The sequence below is a fragment of the Phyllobates terribilis genome, unplaced genomic scaffold (assembly GCF_046119375.1).
Source record: "Phyllobates terribilis strain yellow unplaced genomic scaffold, ASM4611937v1 Scaffold_38__1_contigs__length_12584779, whole genome shotgun sequence".
Lineage (NCBI taxonomy): Eukaryota > Metazoa > Chordata > Amphibia > Anura > Dendrobatidae > Phyllobates > Phyllobates terribilis.
The window spans coordinates 1,316,916-1,331,434 of NW_027362798.1; the positions used below are offsets into that span (position 1 = coordinate 1,316,916).

General features: G+C 44.5%; 11 non-coding genes across 11 annotated transcripts; all 11 read left to right on the forward strand.

Annotated features, from left to right (window-relative positions):
• Positions 1-373: 373 nt before the first annotated feature.
• On the forward strand, positions 374-556 carry LOC141183314 (U2 spliceosomal RNA). Its single transcript, XR_012258301.1, has one exon. It is a non-coding gene; the product is annotated as a U2 spliceosomal RNA (small nuclear RNA).
• A 1,115-nt stretch (positions 557-1,671) lies between these two features.
• LOC141183153 (U2 spliceosomal RNA) lies at positions 1,672-1,862 on the forward strand. Its single transcript, XR_012258157.1, has one exon. It is a non-coding gene; the product is annotated as a U2 spliceosomal RNA (small nuclear RNA).
• Positions 1,863-2,977: 1,115 nt separating this feature from the next.
• Positions 2,978-3,168, forward strand: LOC141183602 (U2 spliceosomal RNA). Its single transcript, XR_012258439.1, has one exon. It is a non-coding gene; the product is annotated as a U2 spliceosomal RNA (small nuclear RNA).
• Positions 3,169-4,280: 1,112 nt separating this feature from the next.
• On the forward strand, positions 4,281-4,471 carry LOC141183603 (U2 spliceosomal RNA). Its single transcript, XR_012258440.1, has one exon. It is a non-coding gene; the product is annotated as a U2 spliceosomal RNA (small nuclear RNA).
• Positions 4,472-5,589: 1,118 nt separating this feature from the next.
• Positions 5,590-5,780, forward strand: LOC141183604 (U2 spliceosomal RNA). The gene has a single exon (XR_012258441.1). It is a non-coding gene; the product is annotated as a U2 spliceosomal RNA (small nuclear RNA).
• Positions 5,781-6,889: 1,109 nt separating this feature from the next.
• LOC141183606 (U2 spliceosomal RNA) lies at positions 6,890-7,080 on the forward strand. Its single transcript, XR_012258442.1, has one exon. It is a non-coding gene; the product is annotated as a U2 spliceosomal RNA (small nuclear RNA).
• A 1,108-nt stretch (positions 7,081-8,188) lies between these two features.
• Positions 8,189-8,379, forward strand: LOC141183607 (U2 spliceosomal RNA). The gene has a single exon (XR_012258443.1). It is a non-coding gene; the product is annotated as a U2 spliceosomal RNA (small nuclear RNA).
• A 1,115-nt stretch (positions 8,380-9,494) lies between these two features.
• Positions 9,495-9,685, forward strand: LOC141183608 (U2 spliceosomal RNA). The gene has a single exon (XR_012258444.1). It is a non-coding gene; the product is annotated as a U2 spliceosomal RNA (small nuclear RNA).
• Positions 9,686-10,800: 1,115 nt separating this feature from the next.
• LOC141183609 (U2 spliceosomal RNA) lies at positions 10,801-10,991 on the forward strand. Its single transcript, XR_012258445.1, has one exon. It is a non-coding gene; the product is annotated as a U2 spliceosomal RNA (small nuclear RNA).
• Positions 10,992-12,103: 1,112 nt separating this feature from the next.
• Positions 12,104-12,294, forward strand: LOC141183610 (U2 spliceosomal RNA). The gene has a single exon (XR_012258446.1). It is a non-coding gene; the product is annotated as a U2 spliceosomal RNA (small nuclear RNA).
• Positions 12,295-13,409: 1,115 nt separating this feature from the next.
• Positions 13,410-13,600, forward strand: LOC141183612 (U2 spliceosomal RNA). Its single transcript, XR_012258448.1, has one exon. It is a non-coding gene; the product is annotated as a U2 spliceosomal RNA (small nuclear RNA).
• The last annotated feature ends 919 nt before the right edge of the window (positions 13,601-14,519 follow it).

The following is a 14,519-nucleotide window of genomic DNA, read 5'->3' on the forward strand; positions in this document are numbered from 1 at the left end:
GGGGTGCTTTTGAAATGGGTTTGTGGTCTGAAAGACTTTTGTCACGAATATGTTTTATACGGACTTTTTAATTGCCCAACTTTACATCAAACCAAAATATGCTGGTGTATAATAAATTGTGCAAAAAGTGCTATGTGGAAAGTGAGGAATATTTTGTTGTTCAAACGTGACTGTATTTCCATCAATGATTGTATTAGAATGGTTTTTAGCGAAATGTATATTTATTATTTGAAAGATGTCAAAGATGTGGGTAAACACGAAGCGAATAGAAGATGGTGTTTTTACATGTGGAATACTATTTTGTACTAATAATGTCTGTGGAAAGAGCTCTATTAACGCTGTAAATAAGAATAATGTGTTTTTGTACTTTTTTATATCTGAATAAATTTATGTTGAAACCTTATCTGTTCTTATCAGTTTAATATCTGATACGTCCCCTATCTGGGGACCATATATTAAATGGATTTTTAGAACAGGGAGATGGAAAAAGAGCTTGCTCTGTCCACTCCACGCATTGACCTGGTATTGCAGTATCTCCAGGACCGGTGCACCCCTTCTTTAATGCAGTTTCTAAAATCAGAAAGAATTGAATTCAATGTTTTTTGTTCATTTTGCTTGTTTGTCGGATTTTGGGATGGACTCTTTGGCTTTGCTTTTCTTCTCCTCATTGGATTTTTCATGTTCAAAGTTGCAGAAGCCAGATTACAAGCTCATTTTGGTTCAACTTCAGCAACTGTGCATTGCATTGCCATGTAATGTGATGCAATGCTATCTTTCTAGCTCTCCCTTTTTACTTCCTTTTGGATAAACAGACATATTAGGCAAGCATTTTGGAGCTTTCACCTAAATAACTACAGGTGGTGAGATAAGCTGCACAATATAATTGACCTTTCAGTATATTGTTGCACACACACCATCTATTTAGCAAATGCCCTTGTTATCAACAGCAGCCTTTTAAACTCACCTGAGCTAACAGGTATGTGCGCTGGTTACTCTGCTGCGCTTAAAATTTCTTTTTTGGTTTGCTACAATGCCTTTTCTGAAACGTTGTCTCCCTCTGCTGGAACACTGACTTCTTTCATTTAATGCCTGCAGACTATAAAAGAGAACCCAACCCAAAAAGTTTGGTTGATTAGTCTGTGGCATTCTGTTAAACTGTTGCTTATGGCGGTCTCTGTGAGCTTCTCAGCGACATTCAGCCAGCCAGGTATCCTGCCTGCAGTAGATGGAATGTGGCAATGGAACGCTGGCTGCGCGTGTCATAATAGGCTCTGAGCCTTTATATACCTGTGCACAGCAGCAGCCACCTTCAGTCTGCTGCTGGACAGCCAGCAGCAGCAGCAGCAGGAGAGGTATGTAATCAGGAGCCCTCCTGCTAAGGGTAGACAGCTGCTCGTTCCACCCCACCCCCCGCCTTAATTGGTTCTCCTCCCTTCCAACGGTGTTGAGGCGGGTGGGAACAGCAGGGGGTGAAGGTGCTGTGTTTAAAGAGGTGGAGTTATGCAGATCTAAAACGCGTGGATTGCAGCAGCAGCAAGCCGAAAAGTGCAGGCATGTAAGGGATCTAGAGGTTGACAACATGTCTTCTTAACGGGAGTCCAGGAGCTCATCTCCACAAATGGACTTTTCAGGATCCTTGGGTGGCTCCGTAGTTTGAAACCAATTCTGGTTATCGCTTCTCAGCCTTTTGGCTAAGATCAAGTGTAGTATCTGTTCTTATCAGTTTAATATCTGATACGTCCCCTATCTGGGGACCATATATTAAATGGATTTTTAGAACAGGGAGATGGAAAAAGAGCTTGCTCTGTCCACTCCACGCATTGACCTGGTATTGCAGTATCTCCAGGACCGGTGCACCCCTTCTTTAATGCAGTTTCTAAAATCAGAAAGAATTGAATTCAATGTTTTTTGTTCATTTTGCTTGTTTGTCGGATTTTGGGATGGACTCTTTGGCTTTGCTTTTCTTCTCCTCATTGGATTTTTCATGTTCAAAGTTGCAGAAGCCAGATTACAAGCTCATTTTGGTTCAACTTCAGCAACTGTGCATTGCATTGCCATGTAATGTGATGCAATGCTATCTTTCTAGCTCTCCCTTTTTACTTCCTTTTGGATAAACAGACATATTAGGCAAGCATTTTGGAGCTTTCACCTAAATAACTACAGGTGGTGAGATAAGCTGCACAATATAATTGACCTTTCAGTATATTGTTGCACACACACCATCTATTTAGCAAATGCCCTTGTTATCAACAGCAGCCTTTTAAACTCACCTGAGCTAACAGGTATGTGCGCTGGTTACTCTGCTGCGCTTAAAATTTCTTTTTTGGTTTGCTACAATGCCTTTTCTGAAACGTTGTCTCCCTCTGCTGGAACACTGACTTCTTTCATTTAATGCCTGCAGACTATAAAAGAGAACCCAACCCAAAAAGTTTGGTTGATTAGTCTGTGGCATTCTGTTAAACTGTTGCTTATGGCGGTCTCTGTGAGCTTCTCAGCGACATTCAGCCAGCCAGGTATCCTGCCTGCAGTAGATGGAATGTGGCAATTGAACGCTGGCTGCGCGTGTCATAATAGGCTCTGAGCCTTTATATACCTGTGCACAGCAGCAGCCACCTTCAGTCTGCTGCTGGACAGCCAGCAGCAGCAGCAGCAGGAGAGGTATGTAATCAGGAGCCCTCCTGCTAAGGGTAGACAGCTGCTCGTTCCACCCCACCCCCCGCCTTAATTGGTTCTCCTCCCTTCCAACGGTGTTGAGGCGGGTGGGAACAGCAGGGGGTGAAGGTGCTGTGTTTAAAGAGGTGGAGTTATGCAGATCTAAAACGCGTGGATTGCAGCAGCAGCAAGCCGAAAAGTGCAGGCATGTAAGGGATCTAGAGGTTGACAACATGTCTTCTTAACGGGAGTCCAGGAGCTCATCTCCACAAATGGACTTTTCAGGATCCTTGGGTGGCTCCGTAGTTTGAAACCAATTCTGGTTATCGCTTCTCGGCCTTTTGGCTAAGATCAAGTGTAGTATCTGTTCTTATCAGTTTAATATCTGATACGTCCCCTATCTGGGGACCATATATTAAATGGATTTTTAGAACAGGGAGATGGAAAAAGAGCTTGCTCTGTCCACTCCACGCATTGACCTGGTATTGCAGTATCTCCAGGACCGGTGCACCCCTTCTTTAATGCAGTTTCTAAAATCAGAAAGAATTGAATTCAATGTTTTTTGTTCATTTTGCTTGTTTGTCGGATTTTGGGATGGACTCTTTGGCTTTGCTTTTCTTCTCCTCATTGGATTTTTCATGTTCAAAGTTGCAGAAGCCAGATTACAAGCTCATTTTGGTTCAACTTCAGCAACTGTGCATTGCATTGCCATGTAATGTGATGCAATGCTATCTTTCTAGCTCTCCCTTTTTACTTCCTTTTGGATAAACAGACATATTAGGCAAGCATTTTGGAGCTTTCACCTAAATAACTACAGGTGGTGAGATAAGCTGCACAATATAATTGACCTTTCAGTATATTGTTGCACACACACCATCTATTTAGCAAATGCCCTTGTTATCAACAGCAGCCTTTTAAACTCACCTGAGCTAACAGGTATGTGCGCTGGTTACTCTGCTGCGCTTAAAATTTCTTTTTTGGTTTGCTACAATGCCTTTTCTGAAACGTTGTCTCCCTCTGCTGGAACACTGACTTCTTTCATTTAATGCCTGCAGACTATAAAAGAGAACCCAACCCAAAAAGTTTGGTTGATTAGTCTGTGGCATTCTGTTAAACTGTTGCTTATGGCGGTCTCTGTGAGCTTCTCAGCGACATTCAGCCAGCCAGGTATCCTGCCTGCAGTAGATGGAATGTGGCAATGGAACGCTGGCTGCGCGTGTCATAATAGGCTCTGAGCCTTTATATACCTGTGCACAGCAGCAGCCACCTTCAGTCTGCTGCTGGACAGCCAGCAGCAGCAGCAGGAGAGGTATGTAATCAGGAGCCCTCCTGCTAAGGGTAGACAGCTGCTCGTTCCACCCCACCCCCCGCCTTAATTGGTTCTCCTCCCTTCCAACGGTGTTGAGGCGGGTGGGAACAGCAGGGGGTGAAGGTGCTGTGTTTAAAGAGGTGGAGTTATGCAGATCTAAAACGCGTGGATTGCAGCAGCAGCAAGCCGAAAAGTGCAGGCATGTAAGGGATCTAGAGGTTGACAACATGTCTTCTTAACGGGAGTCCAGGAGCTCATCTCCACAAATGGACTTTTCAGGATCCTTGGGTGGCTCCGTAGTTTGAAACCAATTCTGGTTATCGCTTCTCGGCCTTTTGGCTAAGATCAAGTGTAGTATCTGTTCTTATCAGTTTAATATCTGATACGTCCCCTATCTGGGGACCATATATTAAATGGATTTTTAGAACAGGGAGATGGAAAAAGAGCTTGCTCTGTCCACTCCACGCATTGACCTGGTATTGCAGTATCTCCAGGACCGGTGCACCCCTTCTTTAATGCAGTTTCTAAAATCAGAAAGAATTGAATTCAATGTTTTTTGTTCATTTTGCTTGTTTGTCGGATTTTGGGATGGACTCTTTGGCTTTGCTTTTCTTCTCCTCATTGGATTTTTCATGTTCAAAGTTGCAGAAGCCAGATTACAAGCTCATTTTGGTTCAACTTCAGCAACTGTGCATTGCATTGCCATGTAATGTGATGCAATGCTATCTTTCTAGCTCTCCCTTTTTACTTCCTTTTGGATAAACAGACATATTAGGCAAGCATTTTGGAGCTTTCACCTAAATAACTACAGGTGGTGAGATAAGCTGCACAATATAATTGACCTTTCAGTATATTGTTGCACACACACCATCTATTTAGCAAATGCCCTTGTTATCAACAGCAGCCTTTTAAACTCACCTGAGCTAACAGGTATGTGCGCTGGTTACTCTGCTGCGCTTAAAATTTATTTTTTGGTTTGCTACAATGCCTTTTCTGAAACGTTGTCTCCCTCTGCTGGAACACTGACTTCTTTCATTTAATTCCTGCAGACTATAAAAGAGAACCCAACCCAAAAAGTTTGGTTGATTAGTCTGTGGCATTCTGTTAAACTGTTGCTTATGGCGGTCTCTGTGAGCTTCTCAGCGACATTCAGCCAGCCAGGTATCCTGCCTGCAGTAGATGGAATGTGGCAATGGAACGCTGGCTGCGCGTGTCATAATAGGCTCTGAGCCTTTATATACCTGTGCACAGCAGCAGCCACCTTCAGTCTGCTGCTGGACAGCCAGCAGCAGCAGCAGCAGCAGGAGAGGTATGTAATCAGGAGCCCTCCTGCTAAGGGTAGACAGCTGCTCGTTCCACCCCACCCCCCGCCTTAATTGGTTCTCCTCCCTTCCAACGGTGTTGAGGCGGGTGGGAACAGCAGGGGGTGAAGGTGCTGTGTTTAAAGAGGTGGAGTTATGCAGATCTAAAACGCGTGGATTGCAGCAGCAACAAGCCGAAAAGTGCAGGCATGTAAGGGATCTAGAGGTTGACAACATGTCTTCTTAACGGGAGTCCAGGAGCTCATCTCCACAAATGGACTTTTCAGGATCCTTGGGTGGCTCCGTAGTTTGAAACCAATTCTGGTTATCGCTTCTCGGCCTTTTGGCTAAGATCAAGTGTAGTATCTGTTCTTATCAGTTTAATATCTGATACGTCCCCTATCTGGGGACCATATATTAAATGGATTTTTAGAACAGGGAGATGGAAAAAGAGCTTGCTCTGTCCACTCCACGCATTGACCTGGTATTGCAGTATCTCCAGGACCGGTGCACCCCTTCTTTAATGCAGTTTCTAAAATCAGAAAGAATTGAATTCAATGTTTTTTGTTCATTTTGCTTGTTTGTCGGATTTTGGGATGGACTCTTTGGCTTTGCTTTTCTTCTCCTCATTGGATTTTTCATGTTCAAAGTTGCAGAAGCCAGATTACAAGCTCATTTTGGTTCAACTTCAGCAACTGTGCATTGCATTGCCATGTAATGTGATGCAATGCTATCTTTCTAGCTCTCCCTTTTTACTTCCTTTTGGATAAACAGACATATTAGGCAAGCATTTTGGAGCTTTCACCTAAATAACTACAGGTGGTGAGATAAGCTGCACAATATAATTGACCTTTCAGTATATTGTTGCACACACACCATCTATTTAGCAAATGCCCTTGTTATCAACAGCAGCCTTTTAAACTCACCTGAGCTAACAGGTATGTGCGCTGGTTACTCTGCTGCGCTTAAAATTTCTTTTTTGGTTTGCTACAATGCCTTTTCTGAAACGTTGTCTCCCTCTGCTGGAACACTGACTTCTTTCATTTAATGCCTGCAGACTATAAAAGAGAACCCAACCCAAAAAGTTTGGTTGATTAGTCTGTGGCATTCTGTTAAACTGTTGCTTATGGCGGTCTCTGTGAGCTTCTCAGCGACATTCAGCCAGCCAGGTATCCTGCCTGCAGTAGATGGAATGTGGCAATGGAACGCTGGCTGCGCGTGTCATAATAGGCTCTGAGCCTTTATATACCTGTGCACAGCAGCAGCCACCTTCAGTCTGCTGCTGGACAGCCAGCAGCAGCAGGAGAGGTATGTAATCAGGAGCCCTCCTGCTAAGGGTAGACAGCTGCTCGTTCCACCCCACCCCCCGCCTTAATTGGTTCTCCTCCCTTCCAACGGTGTTGAGGCGGGTGGGAACAGCAGGGGGTGAAGGTGCTGTGTTTAAAGAGGTGGAGTTATGCAGATCTAAAACGCGTGGATTGCAGCAGCAGCAAGCCGAAAAGTGCAGGCATGTAAGGGATCTAGAGGTTGACAACATGTCTTCTTAACGGGAGTCCAGGAGCTCATCTCCACAAATGGACTTTTCAGGATCCTTGGGTGGCTCCGTAGTTTGAAACCAATTCTGGTTATCGCTTCTCGGCCTTTTGGCTAAGATCAAGTGTAGTATCTGTTCTTATCAGTTTAATATCTGATACGTCCCCTATCTGGGGACCATATATTAAATGGATTTTTAGAACAGGGAGATGGAAAAAGAGCTTGCTCTGTCCACTCCACGCATTGACCTGGTATTGCAGTATCTCCAGGACCGGTGCACCCCTTCTTTAATGCAGTTTCTAAAATCAGAAAGAATTGAATTCAATGTTTTTTGTTCATTTTGCTTGTTTGTCGGATTTTGGGATGGACTCTTTGGCTTTGCTTTTCTTCTCCTCATTGGATTTTTCATGTTCAAAGTTGCAGAAGCCAGATTACAAGCTCATTTTGGTTCACTTCAGCAACTGTGCATTGCATTGCCATGTAATGTGATGCAATGCTATCTTTCTAGCTCTCCCTTTTTACTTCCTTTTGGATAAACAGACATATTAGGCAAGCATTTTGGAGCTTTCACCTAAATAACTACAGGTGGTGAGATAAGCTGCACAATATAATTGACCTTTCAGTATATTGTTGCACACACACCATCTATTTAGCAAATGCCCTTGTTATCAACAGCAGCCTTTTAAACTCACCTGAGCTAACAGGTATGTGCGCTGGTTACTCTGCTGCGCTTAAAATTTCTTTTTTGGTTTGCTACAATGCCTTTTCTGAAACGTTGTCTCCCTCTGCTGGAACACTGACTTCTTTCATTTAATGCCTGCAGACTATAAAAGAGAACCCAACCCAAAAAGTTTGGTTGATTAGTCTGTGGCATTCTGTTAAACTGTTGCTTATGGCGGTCTCTGTGAGCTTCTCAGCGACATTCAGCCAGCCAGGTATCCTGCCTGCAGTAGATGGAATGTGGCAATGGAACGCTGGCTGCGCGTGTCATAATAGGCTCTGAGCCTTTATATACCTGTGCACAGCAGCAGCCACCTTCAGTCTGCTGCTGGACAGCCAGCAGCAGCAGGAGAGGTATGTAATCAGGAGCCCTCCTGCTAAGGGTAGACAGCTGCTCGTTCCACCCCACCCCCCGCCTTAATTGGTTCTCCTCCCTTCCAACGGTGTTGAGGCGGGTGGGAACAGCAGGGGGTGAAGGTGCTGTGTTTAAAGAGGTGGAGTTATGCAGATCTAAAACGCGTGGATTGCAGCAGCAGCAAGCCGAAAAGTGCAGGCATGTAAGGGATCTAGAGGTTGACAACATGTCTTCTTAACGGGAGTCCAGGAGCTCATCTCCACAAATGGACTTTTCAGGATCCTTGGGTGGCTCCGTAGTTTGAAACCAATTCTGGTTATCGCTTCTCGGCCTTTTGGCTAAGATCAAGTGTAGTATCTGTTCTTATCAGTTTAATATCTGATACGTCCCCTATCTGGGGACCATATATTAAATGGATTTTTAGAACAGGGAGATGGAAAAAGAGCTTGCTCTGTCCACTCCACGCATTGACCTGGTATTGCAGTATCTCCAGGACCGGTGCACCCCTTCTTTAATGCAGTTTCTAAAATCAGAAAGAATTGAATTCAATGTTTTTTGTTCATTTTGCTTGTTTGTCGGATTTTGGGATGGACTCTTTGGCTTTGCTTTTCTTCTCCTCATTGGATTTTTCATGTTCAAAGTTGCAGAAGCCAGATTACAAGCTCATTTTGGTTCAACTTCAGCAACTGTGCATTGCATTGCCATGTAATGTGATGCAATGCTATCTTTCTAGCTCTCCCTTTTTACTTCCTTTTGGATAAACAGACATATTAGGCAAGCATTTTGGAGCTTTCACCTAAATAACTACAGGTGGTGAGATAAGCTGCACAATATAATTGACCTTTCAGTATATTGTTGCACACACACCATCTATTTAGCAAATGCCCTTGTTATCAACAGCAGCCTTTTAATCTCACCTGAGCTAACAGGTATGTGCGCTGGTTACTCTGCTGCGCTTAAAATTTCTTTTTTGGTTTGCTACAATGCCTTTTCTGAAACGTTGTCTCCCTCTGCTGGAACACTGACTTCTTTCATTTAATGCCTGCAGACTATAAAAGAGAACCCAACCCAAAAAGTTTGGTTGATTAGTCTGTGGCATTCTGTTAAACTGTTGCTTATGGCGGTCTCTGTGAGCTTCTCAGCGACATTCAGCCAGCCAGGTATCCTGCCTGCAGTAGATGGAATGTGGCAATGGAACGCTGGCTGCGCGTGTCATAATAGGCTCTGAGCCTTTATATACCTGTGCACAGCAGCAGCCACCTTCAGTCTGCTGCTGGACAGCCAGCAGCAGCAGCAGCAGGAGAGGTATGTAATCAGGAGCCCTCCTGCTAAGGGTAGACAGCTGCTCGTTCCACCCCACCCCCCGCCTTAATTGGTTCTCCTCCCTTCCAACGGTGTTGAGGCGGGTGGGAACAGCAGGGGGTGAAGGTGCTGTGTTTAAAGAGGTGGAGTTATGCAGATCTAAAACGCGTGGATTGCAGCAGCAGCAAGCCGAAAAGTGCAGGCATGTAAGGGATCTAGAGGTTGACAACATGTCTTCTTAACGGGAGTCCAGGAGCTCATCTCCACAAATGGACTTTTCAGGATCCTTGGGTGGCTCCGTAGTTTGAAACCAATTCTGGTTATCGCTTCTCGGCCTTTTGGCTAAGATCAAGTGTAGTATCTGTTCTTATCAGTTTAATATCTGATACGTCCCCTATCTGGGGACCATATATTAAATGGATTTTTAGAACAGGGAGATGGAAAAAGAGCTTGCTCTGTCCACTCCACGCATTGACCTGGTATTGCAGTATCTCCAGGACCGGTGCACCCCTTCTTTAATGCAGTTTCTAAAATCAGAAAGAATTGAATTCAATGTTTTTTGTTCATTTTGCTTGTTTGTCGGATTTTGGGATGGACTCTTTGGCTTTGCTTTTCTTCTCCTCATTGGATTTTTCATGTTCAAAGTTGCAGAAGCCAGATTACAAGCTCATTTTGGTTCAACTTCAGCAACTGTGCATTGCATTGCCATGTAATGTGATGCAATGCTATCTTTCTAGCTCTCCCTTTTTACTTCCTTTTGGATAAACAGACATATTAGGCAAGCATTTTGGAGCTTTCACCTAAATAACTACAGGTGGTGAGATAAGCTGCACAATATAATTGACCTTTCAGTATATTGTTGCACACACACCATCTATTTAGCAAAAGCCCTTGTTATCAACAGCAGCCTTTTAAACTCACCTGAGCTAACAGGTATGTGCGCTGGTTACTCTGCTGCGCTTAAAATTTCTTTTTTGGTTTGCTACAATGCCTTTTCTGAAACGTTGTCTCCCTCTGCTGGAACACTGACTTCTTTCATTTAATGCCTGCAGACTATAAAAGAGAACCCAACCCAAAAAGTTTGGTTGATTAGTCTGTGGCATTCTGTTAAACTGTTGCTTATGGCGGTCTCTGTGAGCTTCTCAGCGACATTCAGCCAGCCAGGTATCCTGCCTGCAGTAGATGGAATGTGGCAATGGAACGCTGGCTGCGCGTGTCATAATAGGCTCTGAGCCTTTATATACCTGTGCACAGCAGCAGCCACCTTCAGTCTGCTGCTGGACAGCCAGCAGCAGCAGCAGCAGGAGAGGTATGTAATCAGGAGCCCTCCTGCTAAGGGTAGACAGCTGCTCGTTCCACCCCACCCCCCGCCTTAATTGGTTCTCCTCCCTTCCAACGGTGTTGAGGCGGGTGGGAACAGCAGGGGGTGAAGGTGCTGTGTTTAAAGAGGTGGAGTTATGCAGATCTAAAACGCGTGGATTGCAGCAGCAGCAAGCCGAAAAGTGCAGGCATGTAAGGGATCTAGAGGTTGACAACATGTCTTCTTAACGGGAGTCCAGGAGCTCATCTCCACAAATGGACTTTTCAGGATCCTTGGGTGGCTCCGTAGTTTGAAACCAATTCTGGTTATCGCTTCTCGGCCTTTTGGCTAAGATCAAGTGTAGTATCTGTTCTTATCAGTTTAATATCTGATACGTCCCCTATCTGGGGACCATATATTAAATGGATTTTTAGAACAGGGAGATGGAAAAAGAGCTTGCTCTGTCCACTCCACGCATTGACCTGGTATTGCAGTATCTCCAGGACCGGTGCACCCCTTCTTTAATGCAGTTTCTAAAATCAGAAAGAATTGAATTCAATGTTTTTTGTTCATTTTGCTTGTTTGTCGGATTTTGGGATGGACTCTTTGGCTTTGCTTTTCTTCTCCTCATTGGATTTTTCATGTTCAAAGTTGCAGAAGCCAGATTACAAGCTCATTTTGGTTCAACTTCAGCAACTGTGCATTGCATTGCCATGTAATGTGATGCAATGCTATCTTTCTAGCTCTCCCTTTTTACTTCCTTTTGGATAAACAGACATATTAGGCAAGCATTTTGGAGCTTTCACCTAAATAACTACAGGTGGTGAGATAAGCTGCACAATATAATTGACCTTTCAGTATATTGTTGCACACACACCATCTATTTAGCAAATGCCCTTGTTATCAACAGCAGCCTTTTAAACTCACCTGAGCTAACAGGTATGTGCACTGGTTACTCTGCTGCGCTTAAAATTTCTTTTTTGGTTTGCTACAATGCCTTTTCTGAAACGTTGTCTCCCTCTGCTGGAACACTGACTTCTTTCATTTAATGCCTGCAGACTATAAAAGAGAACCCAACCCAAAAAGTTTGGTTGATTAGTCTGTGGCATTCTGTTAAACTGTTGCTTATGGCGGTCTCTGTGAGCTTCTCAGCGACATTCAGCCAGCCAGGTATCCTGCCTGCAGTAGATGGAATGTGGCAATGGAACGCTGGCTGCGCGTGTCATAATAGGCTCTGAGCCTTTATATACCTGTGCACAGCAGCAGCCACCTTCAGTCTGCTGCTGGACAGCCAGCAGCAGCAGCAGGAGAGGTATGTAATCAGGAGCCCTCCTGCTAAGGGTAGACAGCTGCTCGTTCCACCCCACCCCCCGCCTTAATTGGTTCTCCTCCCTTCCAACGGTGTTGAGGCGGGTGGGAACAGCAGGGGGTGAAGGTGCTGTGTTTAAAGAGGTGGAGTTATGCAGATCTAAAACGCGTGGATTGCAGCAGCAGCAAGCCGAAAAGTGCAGGCATGTAAGGGATCTAGAGGTTGACAACATGTCTTCTTAACGGGAGTCCAGGAGCTCATCTCCACAAATGGACTTTTCAGGATCCTTGGGTGGCTCCGTAGTTTGAAACCAATTCTGGTTATCGCTTCTCGGCCTTTTGGCTAAGATCAAGTGTAGTATCTGTTCTTATCAGTTTAATATCTGATACGTCCCCTATCTGGGGACCATATATTAAATGGATTTTTAGAACAGGGAGATGGAAAAAGAGCTTGCTCTGTCCACTCCACGCATTGACCTGGTATTGCAGTATCTCCAGGACCGGTGCACCCCTTCTTTAATGCAGTTTCTAAAATCAGAAAGAATTGAATTCAATGTTTTTTGTTCATTTTGCTTGTTTGTCGGATTTTGGGATGGACTCTTTGGCTTTGCTTTTCTTCTCCTCATTGGATTTTTCATGTTCAAAGTTGCAGAAGCCAGATTACAAGCTCATTTTGGTTCAACTTCAGCAACTGTGCATTGCATTGCCATGTAATGTGATGCAATGCTATCTTTCTAGCTCTCCCTTTTTACTTCCTTTTGGATAAACAGACATATTAGGCAAGCATTTTGGAGCTTTCACCTAAATAACTACAGGTGGTGAGATAAGCTGCACAATATAATTGACCTTTCAGTATATTGTTGCACACACACCATCTATTTAGCAAATGCCCTTGTTATCAACAGCAGCCTTTTAAACTCACCTGAGCTAACAGGTATGTGCGCTGGTTACTCTGCTGCGCTTAAAATTTCTTTTTTGGTTTGCTACAATGCCTCTTCTGAAACGTTGTCTCCCTCTGCTGGAACACTGACTTCTTTCATTTAATGCCTGCAGACTATAAAAGAGAACCCAACCCAAAAAGTTTGGTTGATTAGTCTGTGGCATTCTGTTAAACTGTTGCTTATGGCGGTCTCTGTGAGCTTCTCAGCGACATTCAGCCAGCCAGGTATCCTGCCTGCAGTAGATGGAATGTGGCAATGGAACGCTGGCTGCGCGTGTCATAATAGGCTCTGAGCCTTTATATACCTGTGCACAGCAGCAGCCACCTTCAGTCTGCTGCTGGACAGCCAGCAGCAGCAGCAGCAGGAGAGGTATGTAATCAGGAGCCCTCCTGCTAAGGGTAGACAGCTGCTCGTTCCACCCCACCCCCCGCCTTAATTGGTTCTCCTCCCTTCCAACGGTGTTGAGGCGGGTGGGAACAGCAGGGGGTGAAGGTGCTGTGTTTAAAGAGGTGGAGTTATGCAGATCTAAAACGCGTGGATTGCAGCAGCAGCAAGCCGAAAAGTGCAGGCATGTAAGGGATCTAGAGGTTGACAACATGTCTTCTTAACGGGAGTCCAGGAGCTCATCTCCACAAATGGACTTTTCAGGATCCTTGGGTGGCTCCGTAGTTTGAAACCAATTCTGGTTATCGCTTCTCGGCCTTTTGGCTAAGATCAAGTGTAGTATCTGTTCTTATCAGTTTAATATCTGATACGTCCCCTATCTGGGGACCATATATTAAATGGATTTTTAGAACAGGGAGATGGAAAAAGAGCTTGCTCTGTCCACTCCACGCATTGACCTGGTATTGCAGTATCTCCAGGACCGGTGCACCCCTTCTTTAATGCAGTTTCTAAAATCAGAAAGAATTGAATTCAATGTTTTTTGTTCATTTTGCTTGTTTGTCGGATTTTGGGATGGACTCTTTGGCTTTGCTTTTCTTCTCCTCATTGGATTTTTCATGTTCAAAGTTGCAGAAGCCAGATTACAAGCTCATTTTGGTTCAACTTCAGCAACTGTGCATTGCATTGCCATGTAATGTGATGCAATGCTATCTTTCTAGCTCTCCCTTTTTACTTCCTTTTGGATAAACAGACATATTAGGCAAGCATTTTGGAGCTTTCACCTAAATAACTACAGGTGGTGAGATAAGCTGCACAATATAATTGACCTTTCAGTATATTGTTGCACACACACCATCTATTTAGCAAATGCCCTTGTTATCAACAGCAGCCTTTTAAACTCACCTGAGCTAACAGGTATGTGCGCTGGTTACTCTGCTGCGCTTAAAATTTATTTTTTGGTTTGCTACAATGCCTTTTCTGAAACGTTGTCTCCCTCTGCTGGAACACTGACTTCTTTCATTTAATGCCTGCAGACTATAAAAGAGAACCCAACCCAAAAAGTTTGGTTGATTAGTCTGTGGCATTCTGTTAAACTGTTGCTTATGGCGGTCTCTGTGAGCTTCTCAGCGACATTCAGCCAGCCAGGTATCCTGCCTGCAGTAGATGGAATGTGGCAATGGAACGCTGGCTGCGCGTGTCATAATAGGCTCTGAGCCTTTATATACCTGTGCACAGCAGCAGCCACCTTCAGTCTGCTGCTGGACAGCCAGCAGCAGCAGCAGCAGGAGAGGTATGTAATCAGGAGCCCTCCTGCTAAGGGTAGACAGCTGCTCGTTCCACCCCACCCCCCGCCTTAATTGGTTCTCCTCCCTTCCAACGGTGTTGAGGCGGGTGGGAACAGCAGGGGGTGAAG